Source organism: Diadema antillarum, unplaced genomic scaffold, assembly GCF_040938485.1.
Source record: "Diadema antillarum isolate AM-2024a unplaced genomic scaffold, OU_Dant_1.0 scf00000143, whole genome shotgun sequence".
NCBI lineage: Eukaryota > Metazoa > Echinodermata > Echinoidea > Diadematoida > Diadematidae > Diadema > Diadema antillarum.
The window spans coordinates 3637189-3654316 of NW_027271032.1; positions in this window are offsets into that span (position 1 = coordinate 3637189).

Below are 17128 nucleotides of genomic sequence, written 5' to 3' on the forward strand. Positions count from 1 at the left end.
TGATCCAATCTTACATCGTAGATTTCAATTGCAAGAGCTGAATGACTGGCCTTTCTCATACTATCCCAGACAGATTTTTTTTTAAATTCTTTCAGATACAAATTCTTAGTAAAGAACATGAAAACATCCATTTTCATCTCTGTCTAGAATATCCTCCTTGAATGTTTCCGATACCTGATTGCCAAACACCACGTTCATCAGTTTCAATGCAGTGATAATTTTTGAGATTACCCTCGTGTGATGGAGTTCTAAATTGTTGAGGAATTCTTATGCATCCAAAGTGCCACAGAACTGAGCTATTATTGCTCCTTGGTAGTTTTAGAGTCATTGGCGGTACAGCAGTAAGCATCTTGGAAGTCTTGATAATTGAGGATGACCCACACAAGGGCAATCAGGAAAAACCTACTCATTGGCATTCCTTATTCATTCTGTGTTATTCCAGAAATACATCCAGCAATTATGAGCTCCCTGATGAGTTGTTGTATTTTGTGGTCAACAAACAAGCTTGTGAATGGGATGCCTGGTAGGGTGACCATGGCATTTCTTGACATTGCGAGACTTTTCCGTGTTTGTCTTCATTCTCTCAAGGCAGCATCAAGTTTTTGAAGATCACCTTTAATTGTATCAATGCTTACTTTTGTACAAATATTTAATAACTGGGATTGAATGTAACTATTGACGAGGTTCCACGAAACCAAATAATGTTTTGCCTAAGAGGCAAAAACAAATCACGTGTAAGCGAATCACATACCCGCTTGGCGCTATATGGGACGTGGGATGTAACGCTTACACGCTTGCCCACACTTATGGGAAATGGTATGGGACCCCTCCCCTCCCCCCTCCCCCCCACACACACACACAGTTTTTGCCCCTCAGGATGGCTTGATGACATCATTGGAACCTCGTCCTTACAGTCTGAATTTATGGCGGCCATTTTGAATTAAGAGATGGCTGTCGTTCTGCGTGACCTGAACGTGAATTCGGTCTAAGACAATTTTGGCAAATTTATCTAGGGCGCTTACCACAGTATCATATGTTTTTCTATGGCCACCATCTTGAATTTCAAGATGGTGGCCTATCTAATGATCGACAATAGGAAACAGCTGTATTGGAACGTTGGACACCACTAGCATGTCTATTACTGAGAATTTGATGCTCCTACAATAATTGCAACATGAGATATGGGTAAAAACGCTATGGCGGCCATTTTGAATTTCAAGATGGCAGCCCAGAAATTGTATCAAAACAAGTCACAATAACAGAAAATGATATATCAGAGTGGCTGACATCACAACCATGCATTTTGCACCAAATTTGAAGCTTCTACAATGCTCACTGCATGAGATATGGTTCAAAATACTGTTTGCTATGGCGGCCATTTTGAAATTCAAGATGGCAGCCTACAAATTGTATCAAAACAATCCACAATATCAGAAAAAGATATACCAGAGTGTCTGACATCACAACCATGCACTTTGCACCAAATTTGAAGCTTCTATAATGCTCACTTAATGAGATATGGATAAAATTACAGTTTACTATGGCGGCCATTTTGAAATTCAAAATGGCGGCTGAAGACGTGGTCAGAAAAAATGGAACCAAACTTTTTTTGGATTCAGCACCCCCAAATTGACAAAGTTAGCCAAAAAAATCAATTTTGGCACAAAAATCTCACGGGATTACATAGTAGCCTCTACTAATTCATGAAACTTCCTACATATGCAAACCTGACCTTGTTCCTCTTTTGAAATTTTGGGTCATGTGCTCAAAGTTCAAAGGTAAACAATCAGTTTGAAATGCTAAACTTACACTTTTTCATTTGATGTTGATATTACATTATTTTCTTCATACCAAAGAAATGACTGAGTGCATACACTCACAGGGTAATTATGCTTGGTATACTAACTATACACAGTCCTGTCGCTCTGCTCACCGCGCTGTATACAGTGACAGGGCTGTGTAAAGTTATTAGTATGCATGCAGTACCACACAGTGAAAATGCATCTCATCTGATTTCGATATTTTGAAAACGGCTCAAAGTGTACTCACAGAGATTGATGTGTAATTACAATATGATGATTATGTGCCAACCATATTGATTGTGAAATGGTCATCTCATATCCCCAAGATGGGAAGATGTACTACCGGTATACAGCCACTGGGAGAGTACCCATGTAATGTGATATGGAGGAGGCATGCCTGTCACCATAGTAACATTTCTAGTCAAAGTTGATACACCTTGGAATTGTTCTTTCTCGAACTATTGGTGTTCCCCATTTCAGGTTCAGCGCGCTTCTTCCCTTCCAGTCGCCACAAGAAATGGATAAGCTGGCAGACGAGTTTTCAGCCTACCAACTGATGAATGATGAAGTCGTCCCTCAAAGTGTCTGGACCAAGGCGAAGGTGTCTGAAGACGGGCTTCATAGACTTGACGTCATCTGGCAGCATCTTTCCCTGCTCAAAGCTCCAGATGACACCCTCCTCCTGCCTCGACTTTCAAAAGTGGCAACTCTTGTCTTAGTGATCCCCCACTCGAGTAGTTGAAGGGAACAAGTATTTTCCATGGTCCAGAAAAATTGAGCTGCTTTCTGGCCTTCCGAGGTAAAGCTACCTGAAAGAACCTCTCTAGAGCATCATCACCACCAAGGTAGCATAAGGGGCAATCACCCATACCTTTCAGCATTCAAGAATTCCTTAAGATTGTTAAATTGGCAACATGAAGCTACAATCAGAAGCACATCTCTGAGGAGTTAGGTGCAAGATTAGAATTTTATTTCCATTTTTTTTTTTCCCAGTACTGTGATCATTCATTGTCCAGCAACTGGCATTCCCTGTGTGTAAAACTTTTTGCATTTTCAACTTTTTCTTGAAAATACCCCAGACTGAATAAAAAAATGAATACCATCCTCCCCCCCCCCACCCCTGTTTGCTATGTTCTTTTATGTTAATGGTTTGCAAAAATGTGAGGAACATGCGCTTGCGATAATCAGGTGTGCTCCAAATTCCCAGGTCACTTTGAAAGATTATGAGCACATGTATATTGAATTGAATTGAATTGAATTGAATTGAATTTATTTATTCAGCTTAAAAACAACAGAGAAAGACAATGATGAGCAATCATGACAGACACAGAGAAAAAAACATAACTTTGGAATACATAAAGCTGAAGGGAAGCAGCCAACGAGGAATTAAGTTTCCTTAAAATCTGGCCGACCCAGAAAATCCATTAAAAAAAAAAATGCATTGGTGGTAAATTTTTCATATTTATAATTAAAAAAAATGAGATGAACAGATATACCGTTGCAGGACAAAACATAAAGCAATACAGCATGATATACAATACACTACATTAACATTACAAAGACAATACGAATAAAGTGAGTTACGATCATTAGATAGAATACATGAATTGCCAGCCAAGCATGTCAAAAACTTAGGAATTATAATTTTGTATAAAATTCTCCTTAAGTTTACGTTTGAATACATTAAAAGAGGTAACTTTACGAATATCATCTGGTATTGAGTTCCATATAAGCGGACCTTGATAAAACACAGATTTCTGAAATAATGATGTTCTTACTTTTGGGATATGAAAATTCTTAGCGTTTCTGGTATAATATGAATGAATATTGCAATTTAAGGTGAAATAATGCATCAGAGAATCGGGTAAAAGCTTTCTATGCCATAGAAACATAAGATTACCTAAAATATATTTATATCTGTCATACAACTTTAAAATCTTTTGGGAATTAAAAATTGGTGAAGTGTGAGCTAAATAAGTTGAATGGTTTATAACCCTTATTGCACGTTTTTGTAGTTTAAAAAGTCTGTCTATGTATATATTTGCAGCACTTCCCCAAACAGAAAGACCATATTCAAAAAAAGGCGCAATAATTGCATTATATATCATTTTAAGAACAACAGTGGGTAAAAAGTTAAGTCGAAAAAGTATCCCAATATTTTTTGAAATTTTGTTGCATATAATATTTATGTGATCTTTCCAAGTCAATTTATTATCAATTGTGATTCCTAAAAATTGCAAAGACACTTCATGCTTAATTTCAGATCCTGCTAAATATATGCTAATATCCTTGACATCAACATTTCTATTGGTGAATATCATAAAATGTGTTTTACTTGTATTTACTGATAATTTATTCATATATAACCATTCAGAAATTATACTTAGCTCATTATTGACTATGATTTGTAATGTTTGGGGATCATTATGAGATATGAAAATACTGGTGTCATCAGCAAACAATATATATCTAAAAACCTCAGACGTATTACATAAGTCATTCATATATAAAAGAAACAAAAGAGGTCCTAAGATTGACCCTTGGGGTACTCCACACTTCAATTCTTTAGATTTAGACTGAAAACCATCCACAACAACATATTGCACTCTGTCGGATAAATAACTGCGGAACAAATCTAAAACAACTCCTCTTATGCCATACAAATACATCTTACTAAGTAAAATATCATGATCAAGACTATCAAAAGCCTTACTCAAATCCAAAAATATGCCGATTAAAATTTCCTCATTTTCTATTGCACACATCACATTTTGAATAAAATTGATTAAAGCATGAGAAGTGGAGTGCCTCTCCCTAAAACCATATTGGTTAGAAGTGAATATATTGCACTCTTTGATAAAGGATAATAAACGAACATAAATGCATTTCTCAAAAATCTTTGAAAAAAGAGATAAAACAGATATCGGGCGGTAGTTACTTAAAATCTCTTGAGAACCTTTTTTAAAAACAGGTATTACACGTGCTATTTTCAGTTTATCTGGGAAGACACCAGCATCTAAACACTTATTGAATATTGCACACAGAGGTTCACATAAATAATCAATAACTCTTTTCAAAACACAAATTGCAATTTCATCTGAACCTGGGCTTGAATCATTCTTAAAATTCTTCACAATGTCAACAATTTCATCAGGAGATATTGGTTTAAAAAATGCAGATTTCTCATTTTTGACAATATATTTTACATTAGGTGACTTCTTATCATCATCGAACTTACATTTCAAATCATAACCAACATTAACAAAATACTCATTAAAAACATCAGGAATTATATTCTTATCTGAAATCAATTCATTATCAACAATAATCTTATCAACACAGGATTTCTTTTTATGTTTTCCTAAAGCCCTATTAATAACTTTCCACGTTTTACTACTGTCACCATGTGCAGCCTGAAATTGAATCTTATAATACAGTTTTTTTGCCTGCTTAATTTTATTAACAACTTTGTTTCTAATTTTCTTATACACCCTTTTTCTATAATCAGTTGGATTTTTTAAATATAACTTATACAAACGGTTTTTCTTTTTTATAATCTTTCGAATTTCATCATTAAACCAAGGTGCACTTTTATTACTTTTGCTTTCCTTTAAATCAATGCGTTTTAAAGGAAAATATACATCATAATAATCTAAAAATACATTTATTTATAGCTACCAGAAGAGTCACATTTTGGGACTTTTATGCTTCCATCACAGATGGTCACCATAAGTACCGGTATAATGATTTGTAATAGAGATGTCCATCTGTTCTACCAGAATTGACTTTGTCGACAACATAATTAAAGGGATGGTACAGTTTCAATGAGATGGGACTTCAGGTTTATAACATTTTTTGATGATGATTTTTTTTTAGATCTTAAAAAAACCTTTCATGAAATATGAAAGAGCGTATGATATAATGTATAAGAGGAATTCAAAGTGTACTTGATGAAGGCTGGTTTGGGAATGGCAGAGATGTCCAAAACAAAGTGATTCTAACAAAAAAGGGACCCACCTTTTACTAGGATTGCCTTGTTTTACTCTACCCTAGCTAACTAAGATAATTACCCTGACTTCACCCAGACATTACCCTGACAATCCTTCTGTCTGGACCCTGTCACAGTAACGTTCCTTTGACACACTGATCACGCATGCACAATAATCCAAACAGAATGACATGCCACTCACTGATCACATGTATGGATTATATTCACACCCCCTTTTGCGTATGAATGGATAGGTTGCTATGGAAATCTACCTTTGAGAAGATTTTTGGTGTGTGTCTGATTTTATTGCCCAAGGCAAGGAATTTTGTTCTCTGGACGTTGTCCCAATGTTGTCAGAGTAAGGTCTGTTAAAACAGGGATTGAGTTCAATGTCAAGTTTAATGTATGCCCTACAGTATCTTGTCGCTGGGGCGACAAGACCTCATATCTACAAAATGTCAAATTTTTAGGAGAGCCAAAAAACATGGCAGCCAAAGCAGTATAGCAAATGGGATTGCCTTTCCTTTGACATGCTGTGGTGGCTTCATTTTTGGAGTAAGATAGTTGGGATTTGGACAGGACATCACTTAACCCATTTTTTGACTATTCATCCAAAAAAGTCATTTTCACCAAAATTGCAGATACAAGGTCTTGTCACCCCAGCGACGAATTCTGCTGCAAGCCTTTTCTTTGTATACCGGCTGTATGGGATGTACTTTTACTTGTAAAGTGAAGAATTGTGATGCTTATTGTATGTTTTGACAATACAATTGTAATTGAACAGTGGGAAATGCTTATGCAAATTAGAGACAAGTTAATATTCATTAGCAACGAGAAAGTTGAATGTTCCATGTTTCTCTCTGTTTCTCATTTATGTATTCATACGTTTTTAATTGATTATGCAAATCTTTTTTATCTCTTCTTTTTACAGTATTTTTATCTAGAATAGATATCGAAAGCCAAAAGGAATGTTAGCTTAGAAAAAAAAAAGTCTTCCTAACAACAATTCTTGAAAATCCCTTACATTGCATGCACAATAAAAAGCATTTGATCCATCATTTTTTCAAACATTGGGCTATATCTCCACACCCACATCCGCACCCCTGATTGTCACAAGGAGGGTCGTAGAATACACGTGTGCATGAGATGTAAAAGAAACAATTTGGAACCCTATATTTGAGAACGGGGACAAGGACCTACTGGTGTCTGACATGCATCCATGCCCTGTAATGTACAAATGTGTACGACATTTCTCAGTGCATGTTTATCCTTACTATATTTCATATGTAAAGGATATTTTTTAAAGTGATGTACATATACCTGTATAAATTTTGCATAAAACTCATTGCTGTTTTGGTACATATTCCTCATTGTGTTTGTGCCCAGGTGAATCAGTAAAGGATAGTCAATTAGATGAGACTTATGGTGGTGTTCATGGACTAAAGTTGAGAGAATTGATGATTGATCATTGGGAATGATCACTACAAGATCAACATGACAGGTTGGCTGTGGTGTGTTTGAGATATACGAGAAATGTTGTGAGTTGAGTTGAGCGCAGTTTCATTATACATGTACATGAGATAGAAGGCTGCTTTCAGTTGGACAGCTGTTTTTCAGCAAGGCCGTGTATTACTGTGGGCAACAGGGGACAGACACAGGAATATTGCAAATATAATTACATTGTATACCGTAAAGAATCATGTCCAATAAGCAACATCCATTAAAGAAGTTACAATGCAGAGGGGAGATATTAATACAAATATTAGACAACCATATAATCAGTACAAAAAAGAAAAACACAAAAAAAGGGGCCGATATACTTATGTAGTCGTCAGGGAGTATGTGTATGTGTGTGTGTGTGTGTGCGCGCAAGCAGGTGTATGTGTGTGTCTGTCTGTCCGCATGTCTGACTGTATATATTTAGAATGGATGTATCCTACTTGCGATTATGCCCAAAGTTTTCCATCCATCGATTAGATGCGTCTTCCGACAGAGAAAATCAGGGCAGTGATTTGGTTTATAAAAGTAGCGTGTCTGCCTCCAGATCTTCGATTTCCGAGTCTAACTGAGCAAAATGTGTGTAATTATAACCGTCTTCTCATAGGCCAGTAGACCAAGTGCATTACATATGGCCAAATTATTCAATTCAACTAATGCTTGCCATTTGAAAAAATAAAAAGCCAAATTTGTCAGTTATTATGTTTCAGTTCTCTTCAATACCAAAGAGGAAAGACAGTAGTTTTGTAGAAAGTAAAGTAGATGTGAATGTTTGTACACGTAGTGGTAGAGTATTTAAACGTCCTTTACGCCTTGTTTTGTAAACATATTTATTTATATCTGTTATTTTCACATGTACATGTACATTATCACTTATATTTTTGTATTCATATAATTATTGTAAATATGTTTGTACTCTCATACCCCGAGAGGGGGTCGATAGAGTCAATAAAATCTTACAAATCTTACAAAAATAGTAAGAGGGACATAAACTGGAGTTCTGGTGTGTGAAAGCAACATCTCACGCATGTAGAATATCACGCTTCCTTCATTCATACATTCATTCATCACTAAGAGCAGGGTGCAGCTAAATATAATGGGCTATCCAGTCATCTTCTCAGATGGAAAAATTTAACAAAGAAACTTAAGGATTTGCATGGCCGGACCTAATACACATGGACATTTATCGTATCGTTAATTAATTCATGCACCCGTACATCTAATAAGCGCCACAAAGACAATTTTAGCATGCTTCACTGCTTTGATCCCATGATCGTAACCGCCAGCAAGCCGGGAGAAGAACAAGACGGAGATTCGAGAAATGTAAAACTATATGCGTAGAAGAAACTCACAAAAGCCAAATAAAGTGGATGTGCAGTTGTGGTGTATGTTAGGAAATCATACCTCAAACAATTTCGCTTTCGAGAAGCAGGCAATTTTTAAAAGAAAGCTAACATTTTGGCAAAATGATTGTCATTTGTGATCTCAATATTTCACTTTTCTCCCGCTTATTCCAGAGAAAAAAGGGACGGTAATGGTAGAAAATGATGGAAAAAATGGTAGAATGTGCGAAAATGTGCGAATCAGCCATTACCCATCTTTTGACACAACATTTTGTAATGATCTCAGGTTTGCTGCTCTTCCTCATCTGTATTTATTCAAAGACATTTCCGTCTGAAAAAAAAGGCACATCAGCGAAACAAAATTGAAATGAGGGAAAAGATTCTTTTGTTAGTGACGATACATGATCACACAATCGTTTCATTGTCCAGACACCTGAATGTACTCAAGATGCACATATTCAGGTGTCGGCGACGATCATTATATCAAAGAAAGACTGCAGTGAACAGTCCATGTGTATTATAGTCCATGGGCCAGGCCAGATATTGGTACCATCTGAGGTGGCAATACCTTTTTGGTGTCATTTTGTTTGTCGGGCATAGAAATGCTTATCAAGCTATGATAGCATTTCCAAATGAGTAGCTTAGTCATAGTAAATGAATTTTAAACCAATTTGGTCTCGTTGTTATATCCCTGTACTTCTGAATCGAGACCAACCGCTATACAAAGAAGAGCACTGTCTTCTGTATGTTCACAGGTGTTCTGTTGTAAACGCGGTGCGCTTAGTCTTTATTCAAGGCAGCAAAGGGAATATCCAAGGGTTATGATGTCCACAGCGCTTAGTCTAATATTCAAGACTGCGAAGGGAATATCCAAAGCTTATAATACAGTGTATATCCCTTTATCTAAAAACAACAACAAAAAAGCGATTTCTAGTGAATTCTAGCGTACTTTTCAATTATTTATCATTTTCCGCTGAAAACGCTACGGTGAAAACGCTAATACCACGCCAATGTCGCTTTATTTCCATCCAACAATGAAAGATTATGCAAAAACAATGTACCGGTACACTACAATACATTATGATTAATAATGTTGTAAATGATCAGAGTGATTTTGTTTAAAACTGATGTATTTGTTGAGAGGGTGGTATAAAAACAGTATAGATAATCCCTTTTATTAGGAACTTTAGATATGATTAACGGTACATTGTTCTAGATAAAGACTAAGCGCACCGCGTGACAGCTGTGGACATCATAACCCTTTGGATATTCCCTTCGCTGCCTTGAATAAAGACTAAGCGCACCGCGTTTACAACAGAACACCTGTGGACATGCAGAAGGCAGTGCTCGTATTTGTATAGCGGTTAGTTTCGATTCAGAAGTATAGGGATATAAAAACGAGCCCAAATTGGTTAAAAATTCATTTATTATGACTAAGCTACTCATTTGGAAATGCTATCATAGCTTGATAAGCATATCTATGTCCGACAAACAAAATGACACCAAAAAGGTTTTGCCACCTCGGATGGTACCAACAACCCATTTTTCGGCTCTTGGCCCATGGACTATTAGGTCCATGCGATTTGACTATGATAAGCAAACACAATTTTACATTGACTATCAGTTTTTCTTTATCCATACGATTTTAACAGTTCCACAAGGCAAGGGCTTTGTGCTATATAACGAATATACCACTGATAAACGATCTAGCTCGTGATTTTTATCTCAAAAATCCCTGCCGTCGACACCACGAAAAACGAAATTTCGTGCTAATCTTTTTGCCGTGATATCGCTCTGTTATTCAGACGTCACACAGTACTAAAATTTAGCAAAGATGAATCCATGATGAAGAAATATTGTTCACAACCGTACACTGTAAAAAACAAAACAAAACAAAAAAACCTGTAAAATTACAGCAAATCTGATGGCATCAGAGTCGCCCGAAAATCTGCTTTATAAAAGATGTAGACCGCATGCAATGAACCCGAATGATAACAGCATACATCCCCAAACTATAATTCATATTACAGGTCGTTATGTAACCCGAACCATCAGCTGTACTGTGAAACATTTGCATATTATTTATGCAGAAAGACATAAATGTTACATTGCTCGGCTCGTATTAACATCAGGATCAAGGTAGCAAATAACCAATCAAGCCTAATCTATAATCTCAAACACGAATCAACAACAGCAACAATAACAAATTGAACCTCATAACTCTTCCAAGTCATATACATGTTAATTGGCCCATTCTTAGTAAAAGCGTTCAAATACGGAATTTTGGTGTCGCCGACATTCCATGACAGTTTGCGGTTTCCTGAAACCTATTAGATACTATTTAAATGTTTATAATATATCACGAGGACTTTATTTGTTAAAAATAAACACGATCAAATGCGGTTGTCTGCCTTTTTGTATAAAATTTTGCTGTTAAACTTCGTTAAGACCCCCAAAACGCAGTGTCGCCGGCTATTTCAGAATCATGTTTCATTGCTCCTCTCCGTCCACAAACACACTTTCCAAATATCATTTTCATGGACGATGAGCATATCATATGTGCTAATCACAATACTCAAAAAGTTCCAAAATTTTTATTAACTTCTTTTTTATAGCCTTTTGAAGCCTGTCGCCAAGTTCACTGCCAGATACGTTACCAGTTTCTTTAGTGTTACAGCATTGCGAAAATAACAAGACTATGCAATGACCCTGTGTAGGCCTATATGAAACCCTGAGGATATACTTCATACATTGCAAGTACTTAGATTTTTTGTGCAACAGCTCTTTATTGAGAATACGGTACAATGTTTGAAATATCGGTTTTTCTACACTTTTATTTGGACAGATACGTTACATACTTTTCACGCCACCCACTGCGACAGATATTGCAATGTCAGACAAATTGTATATCATACCTCACTCCTCGGAATGACGCATCGATTCAACATTAAAGTTTAGTACAAGTGAGAAATATTTGGTAGATATCGCTCTCATAATAATATGATCGACCATATACGTTACCACAGATACGTTACCCCAGATACGTGACCGAATTTTGCTCATTGGTCTTGTGCTTTCTGGGGATCAAATCTGGTCAAAATTCATCCCTACACATTAAATGCTTCGTTTAGTTGGACCTCAGGATTATATTCTTACACCAAAAGGACAGAGAGGTGAAAAAGAGCAACACTTCCACATGATTTTTCTTTCTGCGTCAGTGTCTCACAACTTAATGCCAAGTTTTCAGACAGATACGTTACCACATAATCAAAATGCTGAAAAGAGATTGTAAATGTTTTACAAACTAATCGTTGTGTGCTCATAAACTCCAAAGTTCTATTCTATAAAACCCAGGCACTTTCATATTCTATGCAACAACTTTGAACGTTTATTTTACAAGACGAAGCTAAGATTCAGCATATCAGTTTTTGCTTTTCAGATTTAGCAGATACGTTACGTATAATTCAGGGCACCCACGGTGACAAATAATGTTATGTAAAACAAAGTGTTCATAAAACAATTCTGCATAGAATGACGCTTCCATAAAAAATTAAAGTTACGTTCAAATGAAGAATATTCAGTAGAAATTGCTCTGTAACTTCACCGACAGATTCATTTACGGTACGCCAGATACGTTACCAAACTTTGAAAGAGTAAAAAGTAGTTTATGAACGCTTCCGAGAAAAGTTTGAGTGTTCTGTTGCATATTTATTCTAGTGTTTTTCAACATATGAAGAACTACTCAAGATTCATTGATAAGTTGAACAACTATTTATTCATTTTCATTAAAAGGGATGAGCCAAATACATTACCATAGGTCAAACAACTGTTTAGCATATCCAGTTCATAGAGACTGTACCTGCTTCCTTCTAAGTGCCTGCAAAAATATATTTTTAAAACCTTGTTTGCGTTATCCATCAAAACTTAATGAATACTTATAGTCCGATGGATAAACACATTCAGACGTAAGATGAGAATATTCTGTGAATGAAGAACTCAGCTTTCACATTTAGGGCTCTTTTCCACTACATTTCATAGTTTAAATATTACGTACAATGTTTAAAATGGTTAATTTGGGCTTACATCACTCATTTTTACATCAATTCATGAGGTAAATAATTAAACAGGTGATATTTATTAATTCATACACAACTAAAATTATTACTTATATTTTACCAGATACGTTACCAAAGGTGATTCAATGTTTTTCAATAGTTATTTCCCCAGGAAAGCAATTCATATTTGTTTCCTGCGGAAATTCCAGATCGGATCGTTCCCTTTGCATAATTTGTGGGATTCGAAACTTTTATTTTGTAAGCGAAATTTGGTAAAAATACAAAGTTAATCTTAAGGTTATATTTAATTTCAGCAAAAAACATACTTCAACCTACCACACAGAAATAATTTCTACGAATTAGCAAGGGATGACAACATCTTTACCTCTTGAAAAACCCCAATATCTTTAGGGGGGACAGATGTCTTTTCCTGAACAGAAATTGGATCAAAACAATAAATTTGATTCAAAGTTAGGAGTCCATTACAACATGTAAATTTGCGGTAACGTATCTGATTGGTGATCAAAAATCATATATGATGCTCTATTTCAATTCATTTTTACTCAATGAATGGCCATCATTTAGAATGTTCCACTTTTTGTTTCGTATTTGACCGGTTTTGAAGTTACCGAAAACACATCTTTGAATGTATTACTTTGAGGTTGATTTTTCGGTTTTACTCACATGGATTTGAACACTTAATCTGAGAATGGCCCAATTACAATCCAGGTCCTTCTTTACTACATGTAATGAATAATATATGCAAATCATTTCATTATTCTTAATCATTATATTTTAAATACTATATATATTTTATTACAATTGCATCAGTTCAAACCTCAAACTATAAAAGATGCATTTCTCGCCATAGAAAACCACAAAATGTCGTCTTCAGTTTTCAGACTTGTTGGAATAAGGTTAATAACAATACGTATTACGTCAATTAGCTGAATATGCTAATGAAGATGATTGCCTAAAGATTGACAAGATGGCAACGAAGTTTAGTTTACTGCAAAACTAGAACAAAATGTACCCTTCTAAAACACGAATTTACCCCCCTCCAAAATAAAAATGCACTTGAAAACTTTACCACTTTACATACATGGTAAATGGTACCAACCACTTGAACACAAGAATAACGTTAATCATAATGTTTATATTAATGATAACATTCAAGGCAGTTGCTCTATCTCAAACTATAATTTCGTGTTATGAAAGGATTCCCCTCATAGAAAACACTTAGAATTTGAATTTCTAGTATATATTTCAGGCTTCCTGCAGCGAAATTAGCAGCATGCCATATTGCACTAATTAACTGAATATGCTAATTAGGCGAACAAAGCAATTGCAAAATGATTGCCCAAAGTTGCCAAGGTGTGATTGCAACGACGCTTAATTTAGTTCAATACGATTCTAGAACACGAATCATCAACAATAACAAAATCCTTGTATACTTTAAGAACTTTTCATGACTAGAAGTTTTATTAAGTTATTTAGGAAATATTGGGAAAGGTATACATTTAATTCTCTCTTTTATCTTATACAGTACAAGTCTCCGTGTTCTTTTTTCACCCTAATTATTATGTCTCTTTTTCACAACTTTGATTTTCATCGCCGTCGTAAGCAATATGAATAAGTCTTGATTTTGCTAATTAACTTCCATGAAGTACAAACAACGACAGACTGAGAGCAATGATTGCTTCTTAATATTGCAACTTGCAAAAATGAATTAACCATCAGTGAATTAATGTTAGTTATAATGCAATCCTTAAAGTAACATTATCTTCGTCACTCTTATATCAATCATCAAAAGCACACTAATAGAAATTCTATCCTGATTATGCATGTCGCCTTGTATGAAAACAGAAAAACCGAAGAATACGATCAGTGAAACTTTGGGGGAATGGGGAGGGTGAGGGGGAGGTGGATCACACACACTCACATACACAAAATATGCTCTGTGACAGCTCACAGCGTAAACACGTATTTTACTAATTACCAATTTGATATATACCCGCTTTAATTCTACAAATCATTTAATTCACTCATTTTCATTTTTCCACAACAAATCATAACACAGAAATCAAATCAGGAATCATGTCGTAGGCATATATACGACTCACCGACTGTGTGAAAAACAAATGATAGTTAACACATAGCTGTTTTTTTTTTTGTGTGTATCCAATTTTCCCAAGTTTCACTGATTAACTTCTCAGTTATTTTCATATTCATAATACAAAAATAAGATATCAAAATCGAATATTTTCCTTCAAGAATGAGATGCGCATCCAGACAATGACTTTCCTTTCCTTTCCGAGTATACTTTATCGCCATTCTTCGCAAGTACTTCAAATGCGACGATTCCTTGCCGTTATATATAGTGGCCCCAGGGGTTTCTGATGTTCATGAACATAGAGAACACCATTGCTGCGTGAGGGAACACACAAAGAGAGAAATATATCAAACCAAAGATGGAACTTAATATTTTAACAGTTAAACCGTATTTCACAGGAACTTTTGATATCATGAATGGATTTTGGTGATAATAATGCGGAACAAATCTTTCCAGTTTCATTCAAATATCCTAGTTATTGATGCGCAATGTCTAAAAAAGGGGATTCATTCTAGTTCCCTTATACACGTACTACAATACAATCTCGCTCAAATAGGGATGGGGGGGGGGGGTGTAATTCATTTGCCAGGTTTAGCACTTGAAGGTTAGCTCTCTAAAAAAAAATCGAGTGAAAATATTCACTCTTAAAAGAGTGAATACAAAAAAGAGAGTGAATTTAGAGAGAAATCAGAGTGAATTTTGAGTGAAAATGTTCATTTTCACTCATTTTGGAGTGACCTCAGGGATCACTCGAAGATTTTGGAGTGATCCCTGAAGTCACTCTAAACGGAGGGAAAATGAACATTTTCACTCAAAATTCACTCCAATTTCACTCTAAATTCACTCTTTTTTGTATTCACTCTTTCAGGAGTGAATATTTTCACTCGATTATTACTTTTTTTAGAGAGTAGGTAGCTGCTGGCTGATGGGTATATCTGCGTATACTCTAAACAGTAAAAAAAAAATACAGTACATTTATTTTACTGGTTTTTGTTATCACACTAAGTAATACGTGCACGTCATGACACCAACTAGTCATACAATCCACAAGTCTTTTTTTTTTCCATCATCACAAGTCTTACATCCCCCGAGTCATACGGCCCACTAGTCATACAGCCCACGAGTTATACAGCCCACGAGTCATACAGCTCGTGAATCAAATACATCTCACGAGTAAGACACAAGTTAACAAACCCACGAGCTCGAAATCAATTAAATTTAATAGGTTCACAAGCTATACGGTCCATGAGATCGACATTAGGCAAATAAGGTACACGAGCTAGAGAAGAGTTGAATGACTCGTGGGCTATACGACTGATATGTGACTCGTCACACTCGTGGACATTTTACAATGCCTAACTCGTAGCCTCGTGGGTCGTGTGACTCGTGGATGTCTGGCTTGTGGGATTACCCTCAATGATTGCTGCCAAAAACATTGAAATTGACAGCGAACTGCGCTGATCACTAGGTTTGCCGTGATTTCGAATGTTCTTTGTCAAAGCAGTATTAACAATCACCAACAACTTCAAAGAGCGCATAGCCTCTCTGCGGGAAGGAGAAATTCTGTATCTTTCTCCTTTCATAGATCACTTCCCTGCTCACACTGTAACTCACCTCCACCGGGCAGACTTCCAAGGAAAATGAATATGCCGGGCCAAGAGAACAAATCTTTAATCCAACTCAACAAGAAACTTCCAATAACGCCAAAACACATCCACGAGAAAAGGAAAAAGGACAAATTGGACGCGAAGTGCTGCGCACCGTATGCTCTGTAAATAGGAAACGAACGAAACAGAGAGAGAAGAAATAGCAGAAAGTGCAACAACACATTGATGCTTTGTTTCTTCTTCACATTAAAGAAAAAAATCCACTCCAAACTGACATCAATTTCATAAGAGAAAAAAAAATCCTGCAGAACAGAGCAAAAAATGATCAAAATCGGATGAGAAGAAAGATAGTTATGACATTCTGAAATTTCATATTCCCCCCCCCCAGAAAACACTTGCTGACCAGTCGATATGAATATGTCATGCACTCAAACTATCTTTTTCATTTCAGATACACAAATGACAAAAATTTCATATTTCGGCTGTATTGATATACATGATCTCTTATATACGTTGGCATGGAAAATATGCTTTTACTTGTATTAGCCAAAAATAGCATTTTTTTTCTTGATTTCATAATAACATACATTTGTGAGGGCATGACGTCATCAACTCTCATCTGAATATTCATAAGGACTGGTCAAGGGATGTTTTCGAAAAAATGTCAAATTTCAAAATGTTAAATCTTCTTTCTTTCCTATATTTTTTTTTTTATTTTTCGGA